The sequence below is a fragment of the Sciurus vulgaris genome, assembly GCF_902686455.1.
Source record: "Sciurus vulgaris genome assembly, chromosome: 1".
NCBI classification, from domain to species: Eukaryota; Metazoa; Chordata; class Mammalia; order Rodentia; family Sciuridae; genus Sciurus; species Sciurus vulgaris.
Window position 1 is genome coordinate 182401255 of NC_136461.1, and position 25121 is coordinate 182426375.

The following is a 25121-nucleotide window of genomic DNA, read 5'->3' on the forward strand; positions in this document are numbered from 1 at the left end:
CCCTGTTTCCTAGACCTCCTAAAAACACTACGAAAATCACTGAGAGTCCATTCTTTTTCCCTCACCTCAGTCATCAGAACAAAGTACCAGGGACACAGTGGACCATCAACAAATCTTTGTTAGTGGTTGCAAACAAATATATTATATGTATATATAGTGTGTGTGTATATATATATATATATATTTATATATATATACAAATTATTAAAGAATTAACTTTAATGAACAGGAAGCACTGTATATCACATATAATAACCACATAGGGTGTAGACTGCATGTAAACACTGAAAGGTCTTAGACGTCCATTCATTTGTGTTAATCTTATAATATCTTCCATTTCGTGGCTTTATTATGCTCTCTGTGACATGAAGATTCCTTAATGTGTCCAACTTACCCACTTCACAGAACTGCCCATTATGCTGACATATTTACCATAAAAGTTGACATAATGCAGATGCATCTATGCAAATTACTAGTAGCAGCCACTAATGGTGCTTGGTACCAACGTCTCCTTTTTGCTCCATGGTTTCAGCTCAGCTGTGGTGGACAGTTCCACACAGCATCATTCTGCCTCGTCCTTAAACTAAGTGACTGCTTTACTGCCTCACAATATTCTCCAAAGCTGTGGAAATCACTCAGTGGGAGCACAGGTAACCAAGAATTTCAAGGAAGTTAATGTCTATAGGAACAACATTCAAGCAAAGGGGAACAAAACCAATGGACAAATGCTCCAGCGTCTTGTTTTCTGGTGAAATATTTCTAGGTAGATACCTAGATACTTCAGGTAGATACTTCAAAATGATTCTCCAAAAGATCCTCACATGACTGTGCTTCAATTCTCCATACTAGAAATAAACTCAAATATATACTCTGCATTGACATTTCTTCCTTCCTAGTGTCTAAGTTCCTTCACTTCTTTCTGAAGTAACCTACAAAATGTGTCATCTGTACCCAATCCCTGTTTCATGCTCCACTTTGAGGTATCCTCAATGTTACAATTTTTAAAATTAAATGTCATATGAGTAGTAGTCTGAAATACCTTTTTATCTTGAAAATTGAAAATCAGAAAATGACTAGGAAAAAATCTCTTTGTATTTCCAATCAGAAATTGCTCTCTAAAATCTAGGAGAACTGACATGGAGTATGTGTGTTAGCTTTTGATAAAGCACAGAGTTTATGAATTGCAGAAAAAAGTTATTTCTCCATACTCCTGAACCATAAAGGATCATATCATTTCTATTCAATTTTGTTCTCCTCATTCTCTCTTACAAACTTTATATATATCTGACTCTTAGCAAATAAAATCATTGCATCTAAAATGGAGATAGAAACTTAATTGCTGAGTGGACAATGAGGATTAAATTACTTTTAGAAGCAGTTACAAGATATATAGCCATGGTTTGTACTTGTTTACAATAGAATATCAAGAGTAGAAAAATACTCTCAAATTAGACAGTGCTCATTCAAAAATGGTATTTAGTTCAGCTATGTATTATTTTTCCTGAAAACAAAGCATCTTAATAAGAATAAAAACATTATTTTCTTAACTTTTTCTGGTTTAGAATTATAGTACTATTATCTTCACAAATTTTCTGCAAATCTAACAAAAGAATATTTTCAATAATTATACATGTGTGTATGTGCATATATCTAAACAAAGTATATATATGTATGTATATATATATACACACATACACATATAATAAAGCAAATGTTGATAATAGAAGTCCAGAAGGAAAGCAGTGTAATCAAAAATGTTTCTCCTATACGTTCCAGACTATTTTGGCAGCAAGATAAGATAGCTTTTTTTTTAAAAAGAAACATTAGTCAAATGACAAAATTATGCAAATCTTCTTTTCAAAATGACTAACAATGTTCATAACTGTCAAATCATAATTCAAGTGCATCAAGGTTCTTTTGCAAAGAACTTTTGAATCACTCTCACTTTACTCAGCTTTATATTTTGTTATGTAGAAGCATAAGCCAGAAAAGTCCATCTTAACTCCAAATGTGATCTCTCTCTCTCTCTTGCTCAGATTACAAAATTTTCTGAAATGTAAAACAAGAAGTACAGAGTAAACATTTTTCTTTCTTCACTGCATACATTACTCATCAGCTAAAATATGTTATGCACCTTCTCTATAAGCTCACTTTCATGAGTAATGAAAGTTCATCATTGATTCCAAGGAATTTGTAATCATTCTACCTTTCCCATGTTATCATCAAAGAAACTCCTCCATTGATAGCTAAAATGCTGTTTCAACTTTTCCCCACACTACAACCTGTGTGTCATTTCTTAAGTCCTAGATATGGTAAGAGGCAACTTTCGAGTTTTATGGAAGACTAACTCTTAGGCTGAAGAAAACCTGTAAAATAGGCAACAACAGCAATAACTGGGATGTTTGTTGGTTGGTTTACCTTCTAAGTCTTATTTTTTATCATGGCAGAGAGGTGTACAGAAATATCTTGAGACATTATCCTGACAGGAAGGTAAAAGGAAGAAAACAAGAGTAATAAAGTATCAATTAAAAATCTTTCAACTAGCATATTCTATGTTTTATTTATTGAAATGAATGTTCTTTTAGAGTTTCATATTTAAATATTTCATATGGGTACCATTATTTAATTAATAGTCATTTTCTCTGGGAGGAAAGCCATAGACCACCAGGAGGATTGGAGGCAGTTGAAAAATATCAGTGCCTTTGTTTAGAACATGGGACACAGTCATCTTCATGCCAAGATACAAAGGATGTAGAAACCGATTTTTATAGCCAGATGGTAAGCTACAACTTGGGAAGTTGCTGAGTTTACCATTAATTATTGATCATCTAAACTATATCTCCTACTGCCCTTCTGCTTGCTGATCATATGACAGTGAATATGAGTATTATGAATTGCTGTCCCTTAATTTCTGACATCTTATATATTTAGGATTTTAATAAAAAACTTAATATTGCTAGGTCTCATGATTGTCACGATAGAATTATATAGAGTGACACCTAGAAGACATAGAGGGATCAGGGACCCAGTATCAAAACTGCTTCCTGTATAAGCACACACGCAGAAGAAGTTGAGGTGAGGGTTTAACTATCTAGAAAAGCAAAGAGGAAATTCTGTCCAACAGGGAAATGGCATCCTCATAATTAACTGAAGGCATCAAATGGGTAGTGATATGGAGACATTTGCAGTTCCAGGGAATTCTCTGAGGGTGCACAGCATCTTTGCTGACTATGTTTGTGCCTTTTGAGATTAGCAAACTAGAAAGCATGTCCCTCTTGATTTTTAAGTGTGTTGTCTAGAAACAGTGGCTAGTATTCACCTTCCTGCTCACTCCAGTCTTGAGTTTCACTCCTTCTCTCCAAGCCAGCCTCAGCCCCTCTCTATGTTCAATGCACTCTTCAAGGAGCTGTGACTTCAAGATGGGGTGAGGACACTTATGTCAAACACTGCTTGGTAATAAAAATTACTGATCACTTCATGATCTTTCTTCCTCATATTGGACCAAAGCATGCCTGCTCCAAAGCTTCTAGGACAGCTGACCCATCAAAGTACCCCAGGATCCACACACCCACTTAAGACAATGGACTAAAAATGTCTTAAAATTTTCTTATAATCCTCCTCCTTATCATTTTCCTCTTCCTCCTTCCCTACCTCCTTCTCTACCCTTCTCTTTCAGCCCTTCTGTCTCATTTTCTTCCTCTTCATTCTTCCTGGTCCTTCAAGAGCATGGTGCTAAGATATGAAAACGTCAGGAAGGAGTAAAGAGGTTCCTTGAAAGAGACTTCCGACTTTGATTAGGGAGAGAATACTTTCCAGAAAAGAATCTAAAAGTTTATTCAATTTATCACTGCTTTGCCTGAAAAAAAAAAAGGGAAGAACTATGAAAAAGCACTATATCAGAAATTATATAATTTCAACATCAAAAATACATAAATATAAAGCTACTTTTTCTATTTCTGACACTTCAGATTGAAGCATAGATTTTAATTCTATTAGAAATTGAAAACATTTAAGAAGGATAAATGTATGGGCAGACAGACTGACAGATAGGTCTTTGAATATGTAAATTGCTAAACGTCTATTTGAAAACTTTCTCTCATTGCTTTTAGGATTACTCATAGCACAATTCTCCTACAAGTTCAGTTCCCAGCAGTTTCATCAAAACTCTTGTTGCCTTCCATCTCGGTCCTCCTCCACGCTCACCCTTGTTAAATTAGGTAATAAACTCATTCCACACACTCTCCTCTGCCAAGAAGTAGGTTTTGCATTTGGTTTTATCACGCCTAGGGGGAATCCACTTTCTGCAAACCATCTGAAATAACCCAAAACAAATAGAAAAATTTTTCTCATCAGATTTTAGAAAAAGCCATCAGATGCAAATATGAGATAATGCAAATGCAATAAAAAGGGTGATATCTGCCAATAATTTGACAATAACTCAACGGTGCCTAAGGCAAAAGTGTAATGCCTCTGTTTCCAAGAGATTTGAAAACTGAGGTCACAAATATGTATTTGTACTGTCTGAAATACAAGCAAATGTAGTTTGGATTCCCCTGGGCTTTGACAGTCTATGAACACAAATTAAGTCACATTAACGTTAGTAAGACCCTTCCAAGGTGAATCAACACCTCCTTCCTAACCAGAGGTCCTCATCCTCCCCTTCGGTTATTTTTTACAGACCCTGGGGATGTATCACATTGCCCAAGATTTGTCCTATCTTATTTTTGTGCCTCAGCCTCCTCACTGGTGCAGAACTATCAAAGGACAGCAGTTCCCAATTGCCTGGCTTCTTGTTCCCACCATAATAATACAGCCTTGACCTAGGAATCATCTTTTTTGACTTTGAAATGTGCAAAGATTTTCCATTGCCATAAAGAACAATATATATTTCCTGCTCCATGTAAAGTGGCCCTCTCTCTCCTACTTCCTCTCACTTGTGTCATTATCCTTGACTGTGTATCCCACTGCTGATGGACTTGTACTCTGTAGGCAATGATTCCTAAAGACTGTCAACTTTCCCCAGCAGAAGCTGTCTGAGGATACAGGTTGGGTCCATTCTCTGTGCCACCTCCATCTCTGCTGTTGGACCCTCAATCACAGAACTTCCACATCTAGTATCTCTTTCTCCCTTAGTATAAAGCAGCTTGTGAATGTAAATAATGAAGGGCATTGGCCCATTCAAACAGCAGACTGGTCTACTGGACCCCTGAAAATTCAGTGAAGATAACAGTTATATTGACAGCAAGTTGAGGAACAAAGTAGATGTGTTAGGTTTCTTTCTTTGGGGGACTTGAAAGAACAAATATTAAAGGGAAGAAAAATTCAACAGATCCCTCACCTACTTCAAATCTGAGTGCAACCTAACCCAAACAAGAAGTACGAACACCAACTTCAGACAACATCACTCCATCAGCAACAGCCTGGAGCATTCCAGGGGCAGAAGTGAGAGGGAGAGCCCAGGGAAACATATTTGACTGTCATTGGGCTATAAATGACTACAAAGAAAAAGATCTGTTTTGCTTGAACAACGGACATCTGATAAAGCTGAGGTGGAATTATGAAACCAAACAAGAGATTTATCTGTTAATATCTTTAAAGCAAATGTATTTGGTGATATTTATTCTGCTTTTCAACTGTTCTTTTGAAATTCTTTAGATTAGACTGAGAATATAAAGCATTCTACCCAACAAATCTAGAGCTGCTGAACTTTTTCAGTGCATTTAGAGGGAGGCCACCGAGTCCACACTCTCATTTCTGTAATCATTAACTCATAGATTCACAAAATTCAATTTGTGGTAAAAGCTGAAGTATTTCTCTCCTCATGGTTTGGAGACCATCAAATTATTCATTCCCTTCTTTTACAGTGGTATCAGAATACAGTGAGGTCTAACTCTTCACCTGTAGGTAAATAAAAAAAATTTTTTTAAATAAAAATAACAGCATTTTCTTTAGCAAATGAACAGTGCAAACCAGCTTAATCTGGATTTGTACATGCAAATCACAAAGGAGCTGCTCAGTCAAACTCCCTGAGCCCAATGAGACCAGAGGCAAATAAGCATTCTTTAAATGGAATTCTGGAAGCTGATTTCCCTTTTTGCATATTACCTCTATTGGAGAAAATTCCCAGCAATTAAAGGTGTTGAATTCATGCAGAGTGCCTGTAACGCAGATGAAACTGCACACAGAAAACTGGGAGACACATTGCAGCATCAAGTACTGTAATTAAGAAAATTGTTTTTATGTTTTTCTATGAATACAAATGGCTGAATAAATGACTGAACAACACAGCTTCTTCATTACCAAGACAGCCAGATGCAGGAGTGGCACCTGGGTCTCCAAGAGACACAAGAAGATTTAGAAAGAGGAATAGGGTCAGAAGCCAATTGATCTCAGTAAAATGAAGGAGCCTGGATGCTTGCAAACAGGAGATAAAAATGAATGAAATGTGCAGCTTGGGTGCAGTTGCTGAAAAATTAGCCTGAGTCAGAAAGCAGAAATAAAATAGAATATCACAGCTATAGGCACTTGGGAAAAATGTGGGATCTATGCTATGAAATTGGGTTTCCCGAAGTTGTCAACCACCTGACCTCAGCACTACTCTTCTTCCTGCCCTTGACTCCTATCCTACTCTGAAAACTTAAAAACGCCTCTGTGCTCACCTCTTTGTACTTCACTGGAGAGCAGACCTGGTGCAAGCTGCCCATTCTAAAAGGCTGAGAAAGGCAGAGAGGTAGTAGGCTGGGTTCTTGGAAGTATTCCAGAGTCAATTGTCAAGGGTCATCTTTGGGAAAGTAATGAGGAGACACTCAAGGAAGAAGATTCAGGAGGCAAATGAAGTCCAACATGCCAGAGGCAAATGAATTGTTAAGGAAGAGAAGTTTGTGTCCATTACTTAGGTATTGTTTACACTGAAAAGGAAAAGCTATCTGCTTTTGTAACGGAGCAAAAAGCCTGCCACACAGATCTGAGGCAGCTTCAATAATCCTTCCTCACCCCAACTCTTGCTCAGAGTAACTTGTATGAGTTTATTAGAAGGGACTGGAAAGGGAAAGGGGGACACTCTCAAGTAAGAAAGTGGATCCTCTCAGAGAGAAGGATGTCCCTCCTGCCCTCCAGTTTTATTGGGGGTCCCAGAAAAGTTTCCAGAGAGTTCCACCCAGGTCCACCTCTTGATTTTTGACAGCAGGATGACCTCAGACCTTCCAGTTCCTGCTGCCATGACCACTCTAGGTCACTTTGGCCCTTGCTGACCAGTTTTGTTGTTTGGACTTTTGTTTGTTGTTTTTTGTTTTTGTTTTTGTTTTTTTGTTTTATCAGGGATTGAACCCAAGGGCACTTAGCCACTATGCCACATCCCCGGCCCTCTTCTTAATTTTACTTAAAGACAGGGTCTCACTAAAGGTCTTGCTAAATTGTTGAGGCTAGTTTTGAGCTCATGATCCTCCTGTCTCAGCCTCAAGAGCCACTGGGATTACAGGCATGTGCTACCATGCCCAGCCTATGCTGACAAGTTCTAATTGGAACCTCTTCTTAATAGATTTTATGGTAAACGGGAATTATCTTTATCTCCCTGAGTTCTGGGATCTGGTTGGTTTAAGGGTCACAAAAATCCCCCCATTCAAGGTAATTTATGTTCTTCTTATGGATATTTTGGGCCTGCATTTCTCCTACAGATACCAGTTTGCTGAGGAATGTAATATATCCTGTCAACTTAAGCCAGGCAGAGCTGCAGGTAAATTCAAAAAAGAAAAAAGTATGTGGGAGTCAGCACAGTGGGTTCAGTTTTTTTTAATTATTCCCTTAATCTCATGTCCCCACTACTTACTCCTGACTCTCATAATCTCTCTGGTAAACTTAGTAACACATTCCAAACTAGTTTACAAAACTGTTTTACAATGGTCCTGGATTTCCACAATTTCATTTTAGAGTTTGAAAAGTCTTGAGGTTCTTAAGATGCTAATGGGAATGTTTAAATGTATTCGTCTGATGTTTACTGTGACTTCATTAGAAATAATCTAAAAATTCAACATTAGAATAATTAAGAAAATTATGGTAGATCTACAGATGGAATGAAGGCATGAACAAGTACCATTTAAAAATGATCTAGCACACAAGATTTTTAAAGTAGCATTTTTGTACTGCCCTATTTTTTTGTAAATTTTAAACTCTTTATCAAGCAAAATATCACTTGAGTAGCTTCTTGGCTGTTCCAATGTTAAGAGTAAGCACTTTTGGGTTGGCACGAAACAAAACATTTTGCAACATGATCAGTTCATTATATCAGAAATTACCCCAAAGCCCAGAAGATTTCTGGAAGACAAGGGAATACAACCCCAACACTTTTGCCTAAAATGAGCATTTAGAAACACCTGATGGGGCTTTCTTGAATTGTTCCAATCAGGTTTCATTGGCAAGAAATAGTAATGAAATAAATTTACTTCAACCAAAATGTAACCGTTTAGGTTTTTGACCCGCCTTAAGACTTTGTGTGGATGGACTGTTTCCAAATCTGCACATAGCTGATTTTAGAAATCCTTCTGGAACCAGCCTCTATGCATTGGGAAATATGACTTAGCTAAGTGAATAGTTCTTGGGAATCCTGGTGTAAAATTTGGATGAAGCGGAATAGGAAAGACATGCATCCCATCTTCTTCTCCAACTTAGAACTGACCAGCTCCAGCACATGTACCAATGGAGTCAGTTCCAAATGGTTCCATATCTACTGCTTTTAAAGACTGCTAGATTCCAACTCTATTAGAAAACACCCAAGACAATACCTAGCTTCCTATAATATTTAGTAAAGAATAATCCCTTTTCACCAGGAGTTGAGCATTGACTACAAGTTTATGTGTAACTCCATTTCTTAGAAATAAGCATGAAGAGGATTTCTAACTACATTTCTGAACAAGGCATGCTTTTCATTGCTTCATGTCACCTTCTCCCACCACTGTCTACAAAATGAGTCATTTGTGTGCCTTGTTTGTAACTTATATCTAATTATATTGTGGTATAACAGTCATGTAAATCTCTGAATTGGGTTCACTTCAGCTATTGAGTACAACACAAGATTTTGCATTCCCCATCTTAATAATTATCTATTCCTCTAATACATCATTTGGTGCTGTTTCAAATGCAGTAACAGAAGCTATGAACCATCCAGGCATAAGCAACAAGGAACTTTTTTTATATTGCATGACAAGAAGTACATGGTCAACTTCAAGATGATTTGATGCAGTGACCCTAGCCACAACCTCAGAAAAACCTAGAATTTTCTCTCTTCCTGCTCCACTGTCTGGAGTGGTTGACTTCATCCTCAGAGTCCTTCTCAGTGTGGTCATTTGATGGCTGTCAGTCACAACTGGAGCAACAAGACCTCTGTGTACATGTAAAGAAAGAAATCACTGCCCAAGGTTGGAACATAAGTCTTGAATTTTAGTTTGATTGAACCAACTAAGAGCATAAGGCCACTCCTGCATCACTAACAACTGCCAAGAGAATGTCATGTGCCGATTCCTTTAGGCTAGTTATTATGCATCAATGGTGCTGGGGACCACATCAGTTTCCTCTTAATCTCAGAGACAGGGAGATAAAATGAAGGATAACTAGGAAAAACCAGGATTGGGTTAGGAAGGAGAAAATAATGAAGGTCAGATGGTCAACCAAAAGTCCTTGTTTCAGTAGTCATGTGTGGAGATATTTTTCTGAGGAATGGGTATAGAAAAGGGAGAAGTAATAGACTAAGAATCACCTGGGAGTAGTCATACACATGCAAAAAAATTTCAGGTGCACCTCTATATTTTGAGAAACTTGGGAGAGAATTTTTCTAAAAGACTAAATGTATGTTTGTCTTTAGTATGCAAGTAGCATAAAAAAATGGTTATTTTCACAGTTCAAAAATTACTAAATCGATGTCGGTAATGTTGGGCCAAAAGTTTTGCTCCCATACTCTTGTTAAATTCAAAACATTTTATTGTTCTCACATCAATATTTCATTCCTTAGCTTGTCCTTATATAAAGAGACGACTTTTTAGTCAGTGACTCTATCCCTTCACCCCTTCAGACACAGCTGGATGTGTCTGAATCTGAATCCCCTCTGCACTGGAGACATAGTGTGGGTTTCCATTGAATACCCTCCTATGTTAGCAGCCTCCAGCATCAAAAACAGAATTGAATATGAATTATTGAATAGTCTGCCTATATCTAAGTCTAAGCTTTTTTCTTCAGAGAATTGAATAAATGATTGCTCAAGCTAAAATCCATTTCACCAAATGGAAGAATTGATGTCATCTGATTAAAGTGTAGCCTGTTGGACTCCAAAGGCCAGTTTTTTTTTTAAGACTTTTCTGATCTAAGTCTATGATCCGAGTTTATAAATCTTTCAAATGTCAGCTGCCTATGAGTTTTGTGTTTGGAGAGTTAGCATAGGTTATGTATTCTTCAATTCATAAATCTATACCAACTGAAGTCAGTAAATGTGTGAATATAAAAGCTCATTTATTAAGTGATAATTTTAAAGCACCTGCAATGTGCCAGGCACTGTACTGGGTCAAGATCACCCCTGTTCCCAGTTTTGAATTTACATATAAATGGTTATAATGAAATATATTTTGCCATAGAGTTCTGCAAAGTGCTTTGGAAATATACAGAATTAGTGGTAAGTTCTTTCTGAAGATGTCAGAACAGCCTTTACAGAGGAAGTAATGTTTATGAAAGGTCTTAAAGCTTGGTAAAATGTCAAGAGAGAAATGAGCTGAAAAATGCATTTTCAGAAGTCAGATTTTATGCTCAAAACCAAAATATTTTAAAATATGAAAACATCAAAGAGTGTTAATGGGCAGAAAATTTTTAAGATGGTTTCAGGAAAAGAATGAAAGGGAAGGAACAGATATGTGATGTAGACATCAGTAAATAACAGGATCAAGATTCTGAAGACATGGGTTTGAATCCATATTCCACCACTTACTATGTAAATCTCCCTTTTATAGATTGTGGGTGTTAATCTACTATGCCTGCATCACAAAATGACGCTGCCCACGCTGTGGCATGTAGAGCCCCTGCCCTGGATCCACACACACTGATCCTCTGAACCCTATCACTGGCTCCTACGATGGGACCAGCGGTTCTCACCTCTAATCTCATGGCTCAGAAAGCAGAGGCAAGAGGATTGTAAGTTCAAAGCCAGTCTCAGCAACTTAGTGAGACAATGTCTCAAAATAAAAAATAAAAAAGGGTTCGGTGAGTAAGTGGGTTCAATTCCTAATATAAAAAAAATTGAAAATCAAAACACTTAACATTGCATGTCTTCCTTATCTTAGAGGATTGTGTGGTGAGCAAACAGAAATAATATGCATATAAGCTTTTTACAGTCTCTAAAACTGAATACAATTAAATTGTTTTGTCAGAATGAAAGAAAGGCTTGCATGGAGTTTAACCCTTCTTTTCTTTTCTTCTAATGGGTTCCTTGGCCCCAAACTGTAGTGAGTTTTGAGTGACCTCACCTCTGGCTACTACATTCTCTCAGGGAGCACTTTTCATATGTGACAAAATGAATGCTGAATTACTTCTGTCCATAATACTACACAGAACGAGGCAGATAAGTTAGTCAATAAATATTTTAGAGCAAGCTCAAATGACAAATAATACTCCAAAAAGCTAACAGACTTCTCATGCATATAATGACTTGAGTACTTGACTTCAGAGATCGCTAATGAAAAATTCATTTTATATTGATACATTTGGATGTAGTATGACTTGATCTGCTTCTTAAATCCTCTCTTACCCCCAAGTTTTAAAATTCTTTTCCTAATATTATTTCTATTTTTAAAAGTTAACTAAGAGATACAATCTTATCAAAACATAAATGAAACAGAGCAGAATGAAATAGAATAGAAAAATGTAAGTACTACTTAATCTTCCTTCATTTTAATCCACACCCCAAAGGTAGCCTATATTAGCAGCATTAAGTGTTTATTGTTTTTTCTATACCTTTAGTGAGAGAAAGAGAATAAATTGCACCGCAGGAGTTTGTTTTCTTAATGAATGTTGAATTAAATGTATAATTCTGAGGATAGAACCTAGGGCCTTACACATGCTAAGACAGTGCTCTAACACTTAGCTACAAACCCCAGCTCTAAAATTTTATATAAGAAAACTACACTACTTTATTGAAAGCCAGAAAGGGAGACCTGAATAAAGAAAAAACTCATCATATTTCTGCATAGACAGATTCAGTGTTGGAAAGGCTTCTGAAATAATTTGTAATTTGATTTACTCTCAATTAAAATCACAGTAGGAGTTTTCATGGAATTTGATATCTGGATTCTAAATTTTATCTGTAAGAGAGCATGCACAGGAAATTTGGTTAAAAAAATGAGAAAGAAATAGTACTGTCAAATTTCATAGTTCATATAACTTAGGTATTTAAAGTGGTAGTATAGCAAGAAAGAGTTAAAGAGATGGATTTACAGATAGGCAATCCAGAATCCAGCACATATGCGTGTGTGTGTGCGCACACATGCTTCAAATATTAGGGTGTTAGCCCAGATGACTTCTATCCAAACTATTCTGGGAAAAGAGTTAGCTGATTTTCTGAAAACTGATGTGTACCTAGAAGTGAGATGAATAACACATATGCTAAATGGGCCCCACTGATCATTGAGGAAATAACAAATTATTTAGTTAATGTGTTACAATTGAATTTCTATTCGAAAAAGTATTATTGATATCATTTTTCATCATATTCTAGCTATGTCAAAAACCAAAATTTTTAATAAATAGCATTAGAGAAAAACGGGAATGTGTTCACTACCTTGACATGGGCAAGACTTTCCCTAATAAGGAATAAAACATAGAAATTTAAAAGAAGAGATCAAGAAGTCTTTAACTGGAGAACTAGAAATTTTTATACAATAAAAGAAATCATAAAAGCACATTAAAAAGCAATTGATCGGATGGGGGAAAAACACTTTCTATAAATATACTAAGATCAAATATACAAAGAGCTCCTGTAAAGAGCAAGAAACTCAAGCAATTAAAAAAAAATAAACAAAGACAATGAGAAAGCAACTTTAGAATTAAATATAATACAAGTAGAGGGAAAAGGGAGGAGAGGGAGAAGGAGATGGAAAGGGAGAAGAAGGAATTCCTCTTCCTGAGTATTAGAGCACTATCTCAGCATACACAAGGTCCTAGGTTCAGTCTCCAGAATTACATGCTTAGCACAACATTCAGCAAGAAAACTTGAGTAATGCAATTTATTTTTCTTAAATAAAATGGTATAGTACTTATATATAACCTATGTGAATTCTCCCCATACTTTAAATCATTTCTAGATTACTTATTAAATACAAAAAGGAATTTAACATATTAGTCTTTTTCTAAGAACTTTATAGATTTACTACAAATGGAATTTTTTCCATTGACTTGATAAATTGGTGATTGCCAATATGCACAAAATGATACCAATTTGTATGTTGATATTATTAATACCATTGTATGTTGGCTTTAAATTTTAAAATTTTACAAGCAATCTCTCTTGCTTTTGTCTTTTTTTTTTTTTTTTTTTTTTTTTTAAGCTCTTCCAATCTTACCATCTTCAGATTAACAGAGTTGTCTTCCATGTTAGTACCAGCAGTCCTTGAATGAATCTGCATCTGTGTCTGTGTGCTATTGTTATCTGGTTTGGTCATCAGATTTATACTCCAGTCATGTTTTCATTTGTGTTTCCTTATAATATAAATTTGAAGTTTAATTTTGCTTTCCTTTTCGACCTAAAGGTTTTTTAGAATGGATTAGATTTCCAAGTGATTATATTGTCTGCTACAAATTTCTTTTTCTAATTTGCATGATGATCAAATAATGTATCCTCTTCTTAGATCCATTTTTGATATGTTTTATTTAGTTAGTGTGTTAATATGTGGAACTTTTTCTCAAACTGTATATTTATGGTTGTATATTTTCTGTTCATGGAAATAAAGATCACTGTAAGTTTACTATAGAAATCTATTAGTATCTAATCAACTATATCCTTTTTTTTCTTATCCATGAATTTGAAAAAGATGTGTTATATTTTTCTGCAGTAATGTAGTTTTTTCCATTTCTCCTGTATTTCCAATATTTTTGCCTTGTTTCATATTATGCATTTTGATATATTCAGGCCATATCCTTTTGTCTGATGTATGCCATACTATAAATTTCTTCTTCTTTAGAATATGCAATGTCTCCCTTTATCTCATTAATACTTACATCCTGGAAAGATGAAACTTATGAAAATGTATTTTTTCTCTATTAATTTTGTCACACTTTTCTCTATTTTGCTAATATTTTCCAAATATACATTTTTTATCTTATTATATCCAACCTTTTGTATTCTGATTTTCTTTCCTTTAGGTGGGTCTCTTATAAAGAGGAAATAGCTAGGTTTTCTTTGGTCTTTTACATGTTTGTTTTCCTTGTTGTTTTATCTATAAGTACAGATATCACTCTATATCCATGGAGGATTAGTTTGAGGACCCCCCTGAGTACACCAAAATCCACAAATGCTCAGGTCCCTATATAAAATGGTATAGTATTTACATATAACCCATGCACATTCTCCCCTGTACTTTAGGACATCTCCAAATTATTTGTCAAATACAATGTAAATCATTACACTGTATTGTTTAAGGAATAAAGAGTAGAAAAAAACCTGAACTTGTTCAGTACAGATGTGCTATGGTTTGGATATGAGGTGTCCCTCCCTCAAAAGTTCTTGTGTTAATCCAGGAATGTTTAGAGGTGAAATGATCGGATTATGAGAGCCATAACCTATCAGTCCATCTTAGTTTGAATGGACTGACTGGTGAGAAGGAGTGTGGCTGGAGGAGGAGGGTCATTGAGGAGTGTCCCAGAAGGATTCATATTCCCTGCAACACTCTCTCTCTCTCTCTCTCTCTCTCTCTCTCTCTCTCTCTCTCTCTTTCTCCTGGCATCCATGAGCTGAGCACATGCCCTTCGCCCTTCCTCCACAATGTTCTGCCTCACCTTGGGCCCAGAGCAATGGAATTGGCTAAACATAAACTAAACAGTGACAAAAAGCTAACTAACAAATGATGAAGTATTTTTTCATAAACATTTTCATCTGCAGTTGGTTGAATTCACAAACGTGGGACCTGTGGCTAGGGAGGGCTTACTGCACTTTGATACTATTTCTTAGTACAAAACTTTAGACATGTGTTATAACATGTAACGGTGTCTGTAAGGAATCCCACGAAAACCACACCAGACACAGAAAATCACATAAGGGAGTTTATTAAACAAACAGTATCTCCCTGCAGGGTAAGAGAGAAAATGAGAGGAAAAGAAAGAGAAAGAGAAAGGGCGCGCGCTAGAGAGAGTGGAAAAGGGAGGAGGAGAAAGAGTCAGGGAGAGAGAAAAGCAAGAGAGAAAAGATGTCGGGGTAGCTACCCTAAAGCATTTGAATCCCGCTGGGCTAACAGGGGACCAGTAATGGAGAAGGATACTTACAAGCTGACTGATGAACCAATATCTAGCTAGGATGCTCACAGACTGACAGTAGTTGGGAAGGGTGGGGAGAGCAGCTTTGTATATTACAGTGTCTGATATGGTAGCAGAAAATATGAGAATGTCGACCATATTTTTAAATATAGAACAGCTAACTGCTATCTGTATGTATGTATTTGAGAGTTTTACTCATATGTGATGACATACGTATCCTCCAAAATTTTTAAAATAAGTTGATACTATAAAGTAGAGCATTATCTTTCACATGCATCTAATAGATACATGCAATATATTCTTTCGTTTAATTGTTTAGGTATATACTTTTATGATATATCTGTCCTTCAGTGTATAATTTTAGGACATCAGCAGTAGCATAAAGAAGCTCAAATACTATTATTTACTCTCCATAATCTCATTAAATTAGACTTTCAGGTGATATTTACCTGAATGAGAAGTTTCTAACCAAATACAAATAAAGAATCAGAAACCTTAGGACCAGTAAGCCAAGTAAATTATTCTAAGCAGAAATTCCCACTGATAAAGACAAGAAAAAGATTCCTTTTAAATATAATTTCATAGAGTTTTTATATCAGTTTCCTTAATTATTTACCATCCCAAAAAAGTTGTTAGTTTCTAAAGCACTTGGCACAGAACCAGAGCACATGTATCCATGGAAATCCATTTTCACTGGAACCATTTTATTTCACTTCATTGCAATTATTTTGTGCATATGTTGACCTTTAATTATGTTCCATTCTGTAATTCTCTTCATCTTTGTAGTTTTCTAGAAATCTAAGCTAACATATTTCCAACTGCTCAATGGTATGTCATAAATAAATCCTAAAGGTGCTACTTCAATATCTAGGGAATGTTTCCAAACAGAAGACAATTAGATAAAATCTGCTTCTGCAAAAAAAAAAAAAAAAAAAAAAAAGAATTACAGAGCTACCAGTTAACTTATTAGATGTCACTTTTTCATTTCAAGGGTATCCATATTAAATTAGAAGGACTTTGGCCAGAAATGCCTCAAACACGAAGGGGACATGGAAGAATTGGTCAAGTGTGCCATGGTCATTCAGAAATGCTTACCCCTATTTTGCACTCTGAAGGTTGCATGATCATAGCTAGTAACAGGAACACTAGGCAGGAAGCCATGTTTGCCTTGGCATCACCTTGATTGCTACCTTCCTAAGTATTCCTTCTTGCAATTCCTTCCCCTTTTCCAGATATTCTGAGAGATCCCAATCATGGATACCACCTAGGACAGCTGTCAAGTTTTACCCTTGTTCCTCCTTCTGGATAATAAATAATGTGTTTCAGCTGGACTATAAGCTTCAAGAGGATAAGGGTTGAGCCTACTACTCAATTTCCAGTGCTTACTACATAGCAGAAGCTAAAAAATAATGTTCCAGATTCCATCTGCTTTCAAGTGAGTGCGGTGGGGTTGCTCCCAGTATTGAAAACTTCAACCCGTCTAGCAATTGTTTTTCAAAAGTGTTCCAGGTTCAGCAGCACCTTAGTACAGAGGGGTAAAAGTCTAATGTGGGCATATGGAGTGCAAACACAGTAAAATGGTCTCTCTAATGTCCTATATGTAACAGAATCACCTTTTTTTCCTTCCAATAAGCCAAGCCCTGAACTCCACCCTTCATCTTTCATTTATGCTGTACAAACTTTCCATTGCTTGGAACGTGCCTTTCCCTGGCATGGTATACTTTAACACTGTGAGCACATACTTCTGGAGTTCTTTACCACATTTCTATACATACATGTTTGTATACACATATATGATATTTAATGGACTGGAATGACAAAAGGAAGGAGAAGAGAAGGGAAGGAGGGAGATGGGAATGAAGGGGAAAGGGAAAGAAGAGAGGAACCAATTTTTAAAAAATATGAGCTTGAATTACTTAGATATCAAGTTGGAACCAAATTTTTTTAAATTCATGCATTTATTTAATTTTTTAACTTTTTTGAGGTGTGATTGACAAACAAAAAGCTATAGCTATGTAATGTGTTTTTTAAATAAAAAGACAACATGGGTCTTAAAAGAAACATAGGAAGGATCAAATCCTTAAAATTTTAATAGGAATATACTGATTAGAAAGTGCCACATAATGCTAACACATGAAGAAAGGCATGATTTGGGGAAGCAGTGACAGAGGATAAAGTGCTCAATTTTAGGTGGCAGACCAGATTTAACCCTAACTCTGCCACTTATTGTCAGTGTATCCAACTCAGCATCTCAGTGCTTCCATTTATACATCAAAAGTGATAAAAATGCCACTAAATTCAATTGTACTAAGGTTTAAGTAAAATATAAAAAGTGCCTGGATCATAGAAGTCAGTCAACAAATAACTAATATTCATCTTCAAATATTTTGGCTGTTTATTAAGAACAATCAAATGCCCAGAAAAGGTTAGTTAACCTTTTTTTTTTTTTTTTTAACTCTGATCATCAGGTACACTAGATCCTTTCTGAAATCTCACTCGTTATCAAGCAAACTTTATGCTGGTCATCCACAGGATCAAAGATCCACTACAAATGCATTTCTACCAATAACACTTTCTGTCTCTGTCCTGACTTCCAGGGCATTTATTTAGATATTTCATTAGCATCACAAGTTGTTTGGTAAAGATAGAAGGGAAAGCATTTAGAGTACTCTGTAATGAGCATGTCATTTATTCTTTACAATTGTACATGGTAGATATGGTTCTCAAGTGACATACAGGGCAACTCCATTCCACTGAATGAAGTAATTCACTCAAATTATCTAAACGTCCACAACTTTTCAGTGACAGAGACAGGATTCAAATCAGTCCTGACTGCAAGTCTACTACCTTTCTGTCACATAATAATACTGCTGAGAGTCACTCTCAGACAGGAGGTCTTCTAGTTTTCAGGGTCACTACAGTTCAGAACAAGAAATACATGTGCATGCTGAGCTGAGAGAAGAGAGTTTTGTGAATCATGTAATTAAATGAGAATAACATTTGAAATTCCATTCTGATTGATTCTCTCAGGAGAACTTTAAAGATCAGGGCTTATTTTAGAACAAAAACAATAAGGTTGGCATAACGCCACAGAACACTGGCTTGGTAGCCATAAGAGCTGAATCCAATTCTCTTTTTCACTTTACTCTTGGAAACTGTGAAATTCTCTGTGACTTAGGTTCAGCTTCTCTGTTTTCCAGAGAATATTTTTGCTCCCAACAGCCCATTCCTAGATGCAACAGATGTCCCTTTCTCTATGATTCACTACTTGAAACTTGGAGAAACCTTTTGGTTTCTGTTTCTTTGCTTTCTCCTGCTGAGTTTCAGAAAATCCAACATATTTTTTTAATTCAGTAAGAATTCTTTTTTATAACATCTCTATTGAGGTATAATTGATATACAAAAAAATTGCACATAGTGAATGTATACAAGTTAATGCGTTTGAACATATGTATGTATCTAACACATTTGATGTGAAAAGTTTTTGGCATCTTTTCCCAGTTTTATCAGATAGGTCCAGAATGGTCCTCATTCATGCATAAAACATCACTAGACATTTGTTAACATTCATCTTCTAAGGTAGTGTTCATAAAATTGCTCTTTGATCATCACTCCTCCCCAAAACAATTCTTGTTTGGTGGCTTAAATTAAAACTGGGAAAACCCACACCATAAACTTCCCAATATTGAAAAAGTAAAAGCTATTTCCATTGAAGACATCTCCACAGGGTTTCCCTGGAATGTACAATCTTTGTTTGTTATTTTTGTATCAGGAGTTCCCTTGGCTAAGAATATTGTAGACCAGTTCACATTTGCCTTCTTAAAATCTTAGACATGCCACATGGTGGTAGTAAGGCAAGCCAGGGTCAGTGAGTGATGACTAGGCAGCCTCAGTGAGGCATCAAAATGAAGGGTGAGCTGTTGTTCAACAGAAACACAGTCACAGGTAGGGGGACTGGACTACCTTTAAGTAACAAGGAAAATAGTATCAGGCACTATTTCCAAAATACCGTGCATTTGGTATACCAAGAGCTAAATGTAGCATTTAGCTCATTTAATACATCCTTTAAACTTGAGGTGTTATTATTCTTCTTTTACAATTTTATAGATGAAGACTTCCAAGAATACAATTTAACCAGTTAGAAACATCTAGTGAGAGACAAAACTAATGTGTAATTCCAAGTCTGCCCTAACCTCTATACCATATTACCTTCCTAAGATACTAGAAGTGTGTGTGAAGATGTTACCTGTGCATCAAATTCAAATTCATACTCTGTGCCCCTTAAATAACTAAAATATCTTGAAAATAAAATTTAGTAAAACTGGAAATTTTTCAGTTATTTCTACTATAATCAGAAGGTGTTCACACTACTAATAATAAAACAATTTGAATTTTTCCTCCTTCATCTAAATTCTCATTCTTGTCATCATCTTGACTTTTTACCAAGCCAGAACACATTTTAAAATACTGCTGTGATAATATATGCAACATACATTCCACATTTTCTAAGTATTTACTACATGCTAGGCACACTATTAGGCCCTAGGAATACATTTACATGTTTAAAAAAAAACTACTTGTTGTGAAAATATAGGATATGTTCTATACTAGATTTAAACTTAAGCAACACAGCATATTGTCCTTGGCACTATGCTCCCTATTCATTATACCTGAATAGTCAATAAAGACATTTGCTAAATTCCTCCTATATACCAAGGGTTGTGTTCCATGCTAGTAATACAGTAGTGAACAAGAAAGATGCTGCCTTGACCTTCACAGAGATACAGGGTATGTTTGGGGAAGGTGCTTCCACAAAGCACATAACCCAATATTGAAGGGGGATGAGGGAAAGTGGTAAGAGTAGGTGCATGGATGGGGAGGAGGAAAAAGACTCCTCTGGCAGCAGGAAAGCCTCCTGTCAAATGTATGCAAAATTCCAGAGCTAAACCCACACCATTATGACTGGAGTTGAGTTTGATAGGAGAGACTGAAACAGGTCCAATCATTCAATGCATATCATCATATTAAGAAGTTTGGACTTTACCCCGAGCACAATAGAAAGTCTTTAACAAGTTAAAAAAAGACACCATTAAATCCATTTAAAAGAAAAGTCTATACTCTAGCTATGGACTTAAAGAATAAATTAGAAGGAAGCTAAACACAGGGAGATTGGGTTTGTAATAATAATCAAGAGAAAGATAATCAAATTCTGAACTTTGGCCACAAGACTAGGCAAATTGTATACACATAAATATAGTACAATCCATATAATTCAGGTCAAGCATAAAGAAAGAGAGAATTTAAGGTTGTCTTCCAGGTTTATGGTTGAACTGAAGGATGGGAAGGGTTCAATTCTGCATAGTCCTTGAACAAATATGTATCAAGCACAGGTGATAACTGTGCTGCTTCAGGTGCTGGGGAGAAATTCAGGGGAAAAATAAGAGTCCCTGCCCTTCTGTGGCTTATCTGCTAACATGCTGAGACATTCAAGTGGAAATGCTGAACAGCTGTTCTCAGTGCTCTGGAGAAAGACCTTGCCAAGGGATGTCTTTTCAATGATCTTCCAACATATGGCCTAGAACTTTACTTGGAACCAATTTAGATTTAATAATCCCCAACCTAGGCACTGAAAATAAAGCCATGGGCCAAACAAAGCCTCCACTTTAATGGAATTTTCATTCTAGTTGGAGAAACGAGACAATAAACCAAGAACCAATATGACATGACAGATAGATGCAAATACCATGAAGTGCAAAGCAGGGTAAGGGGAGAGAGAGTGGGAGAGGTGGGTGCAGGCAGTGTTTTAAATAAGGAGTGTCAATTGGGAGAAAACAGATGAAGGGTAAGCAGGACCTCATTGCACCACCATGGCAATTTCTTATGAATCTATAATTACTTGAAAACAGAAAGCAAAAATAATAAATAAATAAGGGAGGCTCAGCTTGTCTCTCTCTTAAGGAAGGGAGGGAAGTTATGCTGGATTCTGGGGGATTCCTTTGCAGAGCTAAGGAAAGGCAAGTACAAAGGCCCTGGGGTGCCTGGTATGTCCCAGGAATAGCCAAAAGGCCAAAGCAGCTGAAACTCATGAGTGGCAGGAAAGTGAAAGTGATTGAGACCAGGTAAGCAGGGGGACAGATCCTACTGAGTCTTCTGGGCCATGGTGAGGACTGTCGAGTGAGTCCATTGGAGACTTCTAAGAGGAGCAGTGACTTGATCTGACTTACTTAACAAAGGATCACTGGATTCTGGGTGGAGAAGAGACCCCTCTCAGTGGTTATCAGTATAGTAAATGATACTGCCGGTTATGGGTGAAGAGTTTTGCTTCCTCAAATGTTGAAGTCTGTACATTATAGAAGCACACCAGACAAGCCTATAAAGCAGGTTTTATTTAAAAGGCAGTAACACAGACTTCTCCTGGGAGGGAGAAGGGGGCCATAGCTGGTATCCTGGTATCCCAAAAAGTGAGAGCATCCTGCCCCTTTTATACATCTTAGACTTTGTTCTCCTGCTCTCTTCCCCTTATCTTTCTCCTTCCTGCATACCGACTAGGCCCAGGAGAAGCTGGAGGGATGAACAAAAGGTGAGACGTGGAAGGGCAGGGGGAGGGGCCAAATGGAGTGATCCACACAGGAAGCAGCCCGGGAGGCATTAATGAACAACTCCCTGTCTGCAACCTTTTGGGAGGGGTAGTAAAGGCAGGTAATCTTGGTAATAAAAGCGCTGTGGAGACATTAACATTCCAGTCTCCCAGGAGGGATCTCCAAGTTCCCGTATCCAAACCAGCCTCCATTTTCTCAACACAGCCCAATCACCTATCTATGCTAACCGTCTGTCTTTAATTCTGGCTTCATAAATGATGTTTACTTCTGTCCTTTCCCCTTCTCGCTTCTCTTTATAGTGTCACTCCCTATATAGAGTCATCCTAAAAGAGCTGCCTTTGTAGTTCAGGAGACTCTGTTTCAGAGCCACACAGGGGCCAGGATGGGTGCCCCAGAGGAAACAAGCAGGTTGGAGACCCAGGTAGGACCTCAGGTATTAGGGCTAAGTTGTCCTTGGCAATGCCCTCCATGTAGTGCAGGAAGTTCTCTGAAGGAAGGGATTCAGGGCAGAAGTCTCAGATGCTAGACTCCTGTCTGTGGGAGAGGTAGCCTCCATCAGGAACCTGGTGGTGTCAATGAGTAGAGGTACAGGTGGTTTGTGTTGCAGTGACAACATTATAGAAAAGATCTCCCCATGGTCTGTGGGGGAATGAAGGAGAATTCAGACAGCTGCTTTTTAGGGGAGCTCGGGTACAGCTGAGGACTCCAAACAGTTGACCTAAGACGAAAGATTAAATGTAAGGGACAGCTGCAGAGAAGTCCCACCTAGAATTTGGAATTTGCTCTGCAGCCAAGATGCCCATAGGGCCAGGGTGCTGGATCCTCGAAGGTGCTTCCAGCATGAGAAATTTCAACCCAAAGAGGATTTACTCAAGACAAGGAGGTTGAAGGTATTATTTTCATAGCTTTTTTTAAAACTAAATATAACCATTATTGTTTGGTTGGAGACATAGTTCAACCAGAATATCAAATGTACTTCCTTTATATTGTGTTGTCTTTGGGTTTGTTTGGTTTTGGGTTTGCTTTTGAAGCCTTTGTTCTTCTTAAACCCTTGAAACATACAACCTTTGAGGGTTCCACAAATTCTTCTCATTTTTATCAGGGTTTCTATCTTTTCGACCCTGCTACATATTAGAACCAACTGGGTGAGGGAATAGCTTTTCCAATATCAATGTCTGAGACCCCATCTTGAAAGACTGAAATAATGGGTTATGGGTAAGACCAGAGCCTCCATATGATTTCATTTAAGTTTGCCAACTCATCCTGAAGTATTGCCAGACAGAACCACCATGCCAAGTAAATATATCAACCAAGTGTTAGGCAGATAATTTCTGGCTCTTGACTTTCTTGATGAATTCCAATTAAATCAGTGTTTACACAGTTCTTTGTAATTCTCTACTAAAAGTCATTCATAACTTTTTCCTCCCTGTGATAGTAGCAAAATGTCACTATTCTCTCAAGTGGAGGAAATAGGGAATTAAAATTTCAAACTGCAAAATTAAGTCTGAGAGTTTATGGTTTATTTATGTGTGAAAACAAAATCTATTTTTTCTTCATTTTTTTTGTATCATCCTCCTCTAAGGCTTCAAACCCATCCATCTGCATCATAGCAATATTTGAAGTTCTAAACAAAGTGAATTGTAGTGTTCATTGTTATTTTACCATTAAAAACAAAGGGCAACAGAATAAACAGTAAAATAATGATCAAGTAGCAAACACAGGTATATTAATTGATGATGGGAAGATTTTGCTGGCTGTGGTGGTAACCAAAAGGAGTGACAGATGGCATGTGTTGATGTGCACAAAACATGAGGACTAAGGACATTTTTATTTTCCTTCCAATTAGCTATGTCTTCCCTTAAAGGAGGAGGGTCTGAAAATCAGATGCTGTTTTGGAAAATTCTTCAGTAATTTGCCAGCTTGGCAGGAAAAGTGAACTATTCCCAATTTGCTCCTGTGCTAAATTAGGCCTCTAACCACTTTTCTTCCTCCTCCTCCAAGTGCCTTCTTTATACTTTGCACTCTGAAGGATAGTTAAATATGTCCCTGTGATGGGAGATGTTTGTCATCAAGGGATCCCCATCAAACCAAAAACAACTTGCAGGAATCACATAATTCATAATAGTTCACATTTATTGAACACTATCTTTCAGGCTTTTGTAAAACACTTGATATGCGTCATCTCATTTAGTTCTCGCAACAAATATAGGATGTTAAGTTTAAGTCCTATTTTACAGATTCAGAAGGGTGTGGTCCTAGGATCTGATTCTAGGGCCAGTCATCATGTGGTCATGTGGGCATTTCAGTATGCAGTCTAGTGCTAGACATGTTTCAAAGTCGAAGAATATGTTAATATTCTTGTATTTAAAATCTCATAGCAGAAAAAAAAACATTTCCCCTGCCAAGTTTACGTAGGCCACTGAGGGAGACAGGGGGAGTCCATTGACAGCAGGGGGACTGCTGTCAATCAACCAGAAAACCAAGGCACAAGGTCTCAAGTTTGCTATGTGGAAGATTCACCTATGAAGCTTTTAAAAGTAAGAAGACTCTGGTCCCAGCCTTGGGGTTCTGATTTAATCCACATGGGATAAGACTCAATACTGGGGTTTTCAGCATTCTCCACACAGGACCAGTGACAAAACTTGCAGGGTTCATTATAAAATGAAGATTTAGAGCTCTTGTTTAAAAATTATTAATAAATTATTAAGACTGTTAAGATGGCATCAGCAGGCCATTTAACCAAGTGTGGAGTTCTCCTTTGAGCAAGCCTCTACCGCATGAGTCACACATCCATGAAACCAGCCCTGCCCCATGTGAAACCACTAGCCTAAAAACATGGAAAACCTTTGAACAAAAGCATCCCCATGACCATGCCCCACTCCTACAGCCTGGGTGGCTCCTCGTTATCTTCACATGTGTTAAGCTATTTGCCTGCATCATGTAATCCTCACAATAACATTTAGGAAAAACTGCAACTACATTCCCATTTTTCAGATGAGAAAACTAAGATGTTACTAAATTCATTAC